Genomic DNA, 8,573 nt, shown 5'->3' with positions numbered 1-8,573 from the left:
GGGTTGAAAAATTACCTTTTGGGTACAGTGTTTACTATTGGGGTGAGGGACACGCTGGAAACCCAAACTTCACCATTACACAACATATCCATGAAGCGAACCTGCACCGGCACCCCCTCAAACTATTAAAAAAATTGAAATACTACAAAAACTAATGAGCAATTTTACATATGAAAACAATTATTAAAAACATCCAAATAGCTGAATATATAGGAAAGAGTGTCTGTTGATTTGAAGGTTAAAAAAGAGTGGATTCGTGACATAAACATAGGAAGAACTTCATATCCTTTTTGAATAAAATGTTAATTAAAAACTAAATGATACAAGGAAGAATAACAAAGATTAGATTATATCATAATTCACATCATTACAGAATTGTTTGAGGTACTAGCACTCAAAACACTAACAAAATAAACTTTAAAAACTATATTTAACTTTTCATTATTTCCCTTTAGGCCAAAAGTATTTCAAAGAAATTTGTCATGGCTTGTGAGGATATGCTTTGTCCTCTCAACATTTCATGAAAAGAAAAAACTCCAAAACCATGTACAACATCATCCATGATTAATCATCTTCAATGTAGACATAACAAAGATACAAATAATACATTTCACAATTTTAGAAAAAACTGAGGTAAACAAAACATATTTTTCTTGCTGATAAAATATCAAAGTAACAGACATCACAAGAGTTCTTTAAGTTTTTTTCAGTTTTGAGTCTTTGGAGGATAAAAATGTAAATAATATACTTGTTCAAAGAGTTGCAATAGACTATGATAAGTTTTCAGTAATTAAAGATGACGGATTTTTGGCTGGTTGAGGTGGCTCATGCCTGTAATCCCAGCACTTTGGGAGGCCAAGGCGGGTGGATCACCTGAGGTCAGGGGTTTGAGACCAGCCTGACCAATATGGTGAAACCCTGTCTCTAATAAAAAAATACAAAAATTAGCCAGGCGTGGTGGCGGGTGCCTGTAATCCCAGCTACTCAGGAGGCGGAGGCAGGAGGATTGCTTGCACCCAGGAGACGGGGGTTGCAGTGAGCTGAGATCCTGCCACTGCACTCCAGCATGGGTGACAGAGTGAGACTCTGTCTCAAAAAAAAAAAAAAAAAAAAAAAAGATGATGGATTTTTGAGATTTGTTCAAGCTATGAATTCCAGATTAAATAAAAAGATATTAAAAAACACTCCTGATTATATTCTTTTATGCAATGGAGATACGATTTGTCATGCTTTGGAAGTTAATATAGTTATATCTGCTTTCTTTTGATTAGTATTTCCATGGCGTACCTTATTCCTTCTTACTACTTTTTACATTTCTAATCATTATATTTCAACTGAATTTATTGTGAGCAGCATATAGCTCAGTTTTCATTGTCTGAAGTGGGGGCAGTTGAGACTTTAATAACATAAATCAATGTTGGGCCCTGCCTGTCAGTGCCAGGCCCATGGGCCTCCTATCTTTCTATTGCTTGGACGGCTGCCTGCAGCCAGGCTTCCCACATTCCCTAGGAAAGATCCAGCAGCAGCCTGAGAAGGGAGGCAACAGCAGCTAAGGGGATAGAAGATGGAGGAGACAGAAGCATGTGCAGGTGCATGTGTGTATGAACTTACGCATGTGACCACACATAAAGTGTTAGGTTTACAGACCCTGGCTCAGAGGCAGTCTAGGATAAGAAAGGAAGTAGGCAAGCTTTGAAGAAGTACATTTTTGTCTCGAGTGCCTCAGTCTCACCCTATCCCAGGGACAGATATGTGGGGTATGAGAAACCCACCCCTGGGTCCCAGGCTTCAGGACTGGAGCCCTTTTGAGTCTGTTGGATTCACAGGTTCAATGTGTGGGTCCACTGAGTCTGTCTCCTCCTGAAAGCCCTGGAAAGTTGGGAGATAGAAAATAAAAGGAAGCAGGTCTCTGACAGATGGACCTGACACCTCAGCCATCACTGGTCTCTGAGTGAGATGGTGATGATCTCAGCCTTATGTTCCTACTGTAGGGCCTGCAGAGCCCACAGAAGGCCTCCTTTAGTCCATGGAACACCTCATTCTCTGTGTCTTCCCCATTGGTCAGCTCATACAGGCTAAGTATAGAGTTGTTCTGGCCACTCCTGGAGACCCACTGATAGACGAGTTTTCCCCATTCTTCTGGCCTCCGCCACATGATTAGGAAACTAGACTTGCTCTTATCCAGCCACTGTAAGTTCCCATTCTTCCTCAGTTCCTCTAATACAACCTAGCTTGATCCCACAGGAAGCTTCCACAGCTTGATGTTGCTGAAGAGCAGGATCTCCTGAGCATCCATCACCATCATGCTGGACTGTTTGTGCAGGCAGCAGATGGACAGAACCAACGAACACTACATGGCCAGCTGCTTCTGCCAAGTGGCCACATTCAGCTGTAATGTAAAGGGTGGGAAGCGATACTGCCACAACCACTTGAAATTCATCACCATCATAATAGCCCAGGAAATCCCACTTTTTTTTCCTTTAATTTTTAATTTATGTTTATTTATTTTTTTGAGACAGAGTCTCGCTCTGTCGCCAGGCTGGAGTGCAGTGCCGTGATTTCGGCTCACTGCAACCTCTGCCTCCCAGGTTCAAGTGATTCTCCTGTCTCAGCCTCCCAAATAGCTGGGGCTACAGCCATGTGCCACCATGTCCAGCTAATTTTTATATTTTTTAGTAGAGACAGCATTTCATCATGTTGGCCAGGCTGGTGAACTCCTGACCTCAAGTGATTCACCTGACTTGGTCTCCCAAAGTGCTGGGATTACAGGCATAAGCCACCACGCCCAGCCTCATAGAACTTTTGAATCTGATGACTGAATTTTTTTTTCACAGTTTTAGAAAAGTATTGGTTAGTAGCTCTTAAAATATTGCTTCTGCCCCATTCTCTTTTTGTTTTTCTGAGACTATTACATATTGTTATATATTAGACCTCATCACTGTATCACATATGTCTCATGGTCTTTTCTGTACTTTCCATCTCTTTTTTTCCCTTCTCCCTGAACTTTAGGATGGATATTTTCAGTTAGTCTGTCTTCCTGGTGATGAATTCTCTCTTCTGCTGTATAACTCTCTGGGAGGGAAGTAGAGACGGAGCAGATCATATTAACCCCTATTAATCACATTGGGATTACACTGGTTCGGGACTAGGTTTTAGTCTTCTGTGAACGTCATTTATTTCTGGCTTACCTTACCTCTTAGAGTATAGCTTCTGGGTGTCTTAATGGGAGGTCTAGAGTGTTTACTGGGGCCTTTTCTTGGTGAAACCTGAACTCTAATTTTTGTTTCCTTAGGCTTGTTAGACTGCTGAAAGCTCTGCTCAGCTTTCTAGCCTTATTTAAGTGTCTGCTGCTGCCCAGCTTCCTAGCTTCTCAGCCCTGTGCTGCTTTTAAATTGGCAAATGCCTCAAGGAAAAAGCCCTGCAGAATTCTGGGTTTATCTCAAAATGTATTTCTTTGCTCTGATATTCTCGCCACTGAAGTCTAGCCACCTAACTCTAACTGACTCCGTATCTATTAATAGCTATGTAATGTCTTTAAAGAGATTTATTTTTGTCTTTTGTCTTGCTCTTATAACTTTTTTTTTTTTTTGGTGGGGGGGTTGGTCTGCAAAAAGCATTCCCAGAAGTAGAAACTTTAATAATGTTATTTAATGTGCTACTTCTGTATCCTGAACATTAGTCATTTGGATGTGCAGAAACAGACTTTGTTCTTAAAGACTGTCACTACCGGGACAGGCGGCTCATGCCTGTCATCCCAGCACTTTGGGAGGCCAAGGAGGGTGGATCCCTTGAGGTCAGGAGTTTGAGACCAGCCTGGTCAACATGGTGAAACCTTGTCTCTACTAAAAATACAAAAATTTGCTGGGTGTGATGGCATGTGCCTGTAGTCCCAGCTACAGGCTACTCAGGAGGCTGAGGCAGGAGAATCGCTTGAACACGGGGGACGGGGGTTGCAGTGAGTTGAGATCGTGTCATTGCACTCCAGCGTGGGTGACAAAGCAAGAATACAATGGATTAGTGATGAATGCTTGCAAAGAAATGAGGTGGGAGATCAGGGTAAGGCAGTTTGACCAAGAGAATGGTGAAACTGACAGACATACTCATAAAGTAGAAAACAGATCTATAGATTGACCATGGGAAAAACGTGGTGAAGGTAACGAGTGATTTAGGAATCACAAGCAAAACATTTTATACACATCCTTAAGTTGTGTATTTAAAATGTAATTATAATAGTATATTTTAACTGAATTACAGGCCAAAGCATGAAGATAGTGAGCCATTCTCTTCATTCTGGTTTAAAGAGAACCTGCATGGCTTTGAAATTGTTTTGTTATTTACTTACATGAGATGTTAAAATAAGATGGAACAGCAGCCATCACATATTTAAAAATAGCTTGATTTTTAAAAATACCTTAATATTGTATGCTTCAGGTAATAATAATAATGACAACTTGTTAGCAGGATTTGCTAATGCCCAAAGGTTGATTGGAGAGAAATCAATTCATATGCTGGACTCTGCTGGAGAAGTAATCAAAATCATGGATCTTGAGAGGATAACTTTTTCTTGAATTATCCTTATTGAAAGACCCACCTTTCATTCTACTTAAGAAAAGATGCTGACACTGATATGCATGCGATGAAATCTTAAATACAGATGGAAATTTGTAGATATTGCTATTCTGAAATCTAGTTACATTACTTTATTTACACCCTTGTTTATCCAAGGATTAAAGAAATACACAATGTATGTGAGGGCAAAAATTTGAAATTTCCTTCTGAAATATTCAGATGGCACAAAACTTCAATATGCTTCAAATAGCATCTTTACCAGCAATCAAATCTTCAAGTAGGAGTTGAAAGGGAAATAAACATTACCTTAGTTACTATGGAGAAAAGAAAAGATTAATTATTTGGGAGCAACATCACCGCTAGTGTGCCTTGTACTGGCAAGAAGATACTAAAAAACAGCTTGTGTCCTCACCAGCCTCAGTTCAAAGTTTCTATTTATATGACAAATGTAATGACACAGGAGTAATCCAGCAGATTGAAGTGATGACAAATTATTATTAGTGAATTCTAATGACAAATTTTAAAAACTGACCTCTTAAACTTAATAATAAAATTATATTAATAAGTAAGCCTTAAAAATAAAATTTCTAGTTTACTCATGTGTCTCAGGGTTTCATTCCATTTCATTCATTCATTCAATAGTGACTTATGGTTTCAGCTAAATACTGATCTTAGTGTAGCCATCTCTCATTAGGTGGTAAATTTTTTAAGACCTTGCTTGTCTGAAAATGTCATTTATTTATTTATTTATTTATTTATTTATTTATTTATTTATTTATAGATGGGATCTTGCTCTGGCTCCCAGGCTGGAGTACATTGGCCTGATCACAGCTCACTGCAGCCGTGACCTCCCCAGCTCAGGTGATCCTCTTGCCTCAGCCTCTCGAGTTGCTGGGACTACCACCACTCCCGTCTAATTTTTGTATTTTTAGTAGAGAGGGGGTTTCACCATATTGGTCAGGCTGGTCTCGAATTCCTGACCTCAGGTGATCCACCCTCCTTGGCCTCCCAAAGTACTAGGATTATAGGTGTGAGCCACCGTGCTGGCCTTGAAAATGTCTTTATGCTCCTTACACACTTGATAATTTGGCTGAATACAAATTCTAGGATGAACATCATTTTCCCACGGAATATTGAAAGCAATGGTCCACATGTTCTTGCTTCCAGGGTTACTTTTGAGAAATCCAAATCCATTCTGATTCCTGAACATTTTTATATGAACTTTTTATCCCCCTACTCTCTCTAGAAGCATTCCAAATTTCTTTGTTCATAGTGTTCAGAAATGCCACAGTTTCAGATATGCAGTCTGTTTTTTTTCTGTGATAGGTACTGGAGAGTCCTTTCAATTTGTAAAGTCGTGTTTTTCTTAGTTCTGGGAATTTTTTTTTTATTTCTTTTCTGCCTCTATTTTCTCTTTAAGGAACTACTATTATTTGGATATTGTTCATTTTCTCAGGAACTGCCTCCTCCAGCTTAAACTTGAGAAACCTACTGTTAAAATCTAAATGCAGGGTTTTATATTTATCCCAAAATTTTCTTATTTGTTGGGGGAAAAAAACACTCTTTACATAAAGAAGGAGGAAGACTAGTGGGTGGCAGAGGATGAAAATATAGGCTGGAGTTGGCCAGTTTCTATTCTCCTGACTCCCTCCTATTACCAAAATGAGTTCAAACCTGACAGCACAGAGAGCCTGAGCCCACACCAGACAACCTGGTTTGCACCCTCAGCTCTGCCACTGACACTGGGTGAGCTTGGGCAAACTATATCAACTCTCTGGATCTCTGTCTCCTCTCAGTAAAAAGAAATGTGAAAAATAATATCCGCACAGCCTAATAAAATAATAGCATCTCCTCCCATGGCAAGTTGTGAAGAACTTGTGAGAGCAAACATCTGAACAAAGCAAGCTTTATTTAAGTGGAAGAGATTATTTTTATTGGAATAACATGAGGGCTGGTAGTTTTCAGATATAGTGTGAGTTTCTCTCTCTACTTTCTGAAGGAGCAGAGCCCCAAACAACAACTCCAGAGGCAGGTTTTCAACATGACGGCTTGACAGCCACCTGCCTCAACGGTAGGATTAGGAGGCTCAGAGGCCCCGTGAACTGATGACATCACTTGGAAGTGAACAAAGGTCAGACTTACACAATTCCCAAACCCTTGATGTTGGGTTCACAATGCAGGCCAGGTTTTGATTTCCCTGTTTGAGACCAGAGGCCAGTGGCTGTCATTTTAACTTTATCTCAGCATAACTGAAATGGCCTTTTCATCTCCCCAGCCCACCCAGCCTATCCCCACTGTCACTGCCACAGCCTTAGAGCAGGCCCAAGCTAGCTCAAAGCTCCCAAGCCCAGGCCTCCATCTTGTCCTCCTACAGTGCACATCCCACGTTACAGGTGGTTGCAGTCAGTATCACCTTCCTACAGCACAAGTCTGATCATGTCTCTTTTATGTTGAACCCCTCAATTTGTGTGGGATGGGACACTTAACTTTTCCATATTCTTATCATTTAGTTATGCCTCACATAAATAGCACATCACTGTTTCACCTTAGCCTGATCATTCCTGTCTTTCCTCATTCTTGCCTTTTATAAAAATTACCAAGCTATTTCCTTCACTTCATTGTGTTCTCTCTCTACAGATTTGGAATGTTTACATGCTGTTTCTATTCTTTTAGTGGTTACTGCAAAGTTGACTGTACGTGGTTATCATAAAGTCTTGCAGTCAATCCACATCTTCATTCCTCTCCTAAGATTCAGCTCCAGTGCTCCTGCCCTGAACTCAGAGTATTGTTTAGAATATTTTAATTCTGACTTTTTAATATCTTTGCTCTTAACTTCTCCTTCATTTTTATTTATTCTTATATTTATTTCCTGCACTGTGGATACATTCTCTTTCAATGTGTCTAATCTTTTGTTTAATCTATTGACTGCGTTTTTCATTTCAGTGGTTATGTTTTTCATTCCTAGAATTACCATTTGTTTGTTATTCAAATCTGTCATTTTTGTTGGTTTTCTGCAGTAAACTCATCTTTGCAATCGCATCCTTTTTGAAATAAAGACAGGAGGCAGGGTCAAAGATGAATTCATCACGAAAATTTAAAAATACTTAGAAGTAAGCGATAGTGAAATCACTACATACCAAAGCTTATTGAAAGCAGCATATGTAATATTTGACCTTTTTTCCAAATATTTGAAACAAATTCAACATTAGAAGCAAATACTTGAAAGAAACCTTTCAAACAAATTTTTACAAGCCTTAAATACTTGTAATAGGAAAGAAGAAATTAATCAGGTAAGTCTCCACTTCAAGAAAATGAACAGAAACCTTAAAGACAATAGAAGGAGGTAAATAATAAACAGTAGAAATTAATGAAGTAGAAAGCAAAGAAAAAATAGAATTAACAAAGCTGAAATCTGATTCTTTTGAAAGAATAATCTATACTCACTATCTTCACCCCCACAATTTGGCTTTTACCTCTCTGTCATTCTATGAATGTTACTATGGCAAAAAAAGAAAGGTTCTAATAACTTCCTGGGTATTGAATATTAAAGAACTATTGTTAGTCCTTATCTAATTTGCCTTCTGGGTGGAATGGGTATTCTTGACTACTTCCTGAACTTCAGACTCAAATATCCTACTGCCTGTTCAAAATCTCCACTCAGATAGCTGGTGAGCATTTTACACTTATGACCAAAATTGAGTCCATGAAGTCCTCCTTCCCCAGATTTACTCCTCTATTTTCCCTATATCAGAAATGTCAACTGTGTTTTTCATTTCTCAAATGGGAAATATTTCTCAAGTTCTCTTTGCTTCCTTTCTTGATCTCTTAAAGTTTATTCTAAACCCCAAAACCGTAATAATCTTCAAAAATACAAATTAGATCATATGACTCCCTTCAAAGCTTCTAGTAGCTTCCTACCACCCTTAGAAAAAAAATCCATACTCCTTACCTTGGCCTTCATGATCTGGCCCCTGCTTGTCTTTCCAGCCTAGCTCTCCCCATCC

At 39.1% G+C, this 8,573-nt stretch overlaps 1 pseudogene; it reads right to left on the bottom strand.

The window, feature by feature from the left end:
* Positions 1-1,937: 1,937 nt before the first annotated feature.
* Positions 1,938-2,446, bottom strand: LOC134734846 (vacuolar protein-sorting-associated protein 25-like; annotated as a pseudogene).
* Positions 2,447-8,573: the final 6,127 nt, after the last annotated feature.

The sequence above is a fragment of the Symphalangus syndactylus genome, chromosome 12, assembly GCF_028878055.3.
Source record: "Symphalangus syndactylus isolate Jambi chromosome 12, NHGRI_mSymSyn1-v2.1_pri, whole genome shotgun sequence".
In the NCBI taxonomy this organism is placed as follows: domain Eukaryota; kingdom Metazoa; phylum Chordata; class Mammalia; order Primates; family Hylobatidae; genus Symphalangus; species Symphalangus syndactylus.
Note: the sequence above shows the minus strand (reverse complement) of the source record. Positions and strands in the feature narration are given on the sequence as shown.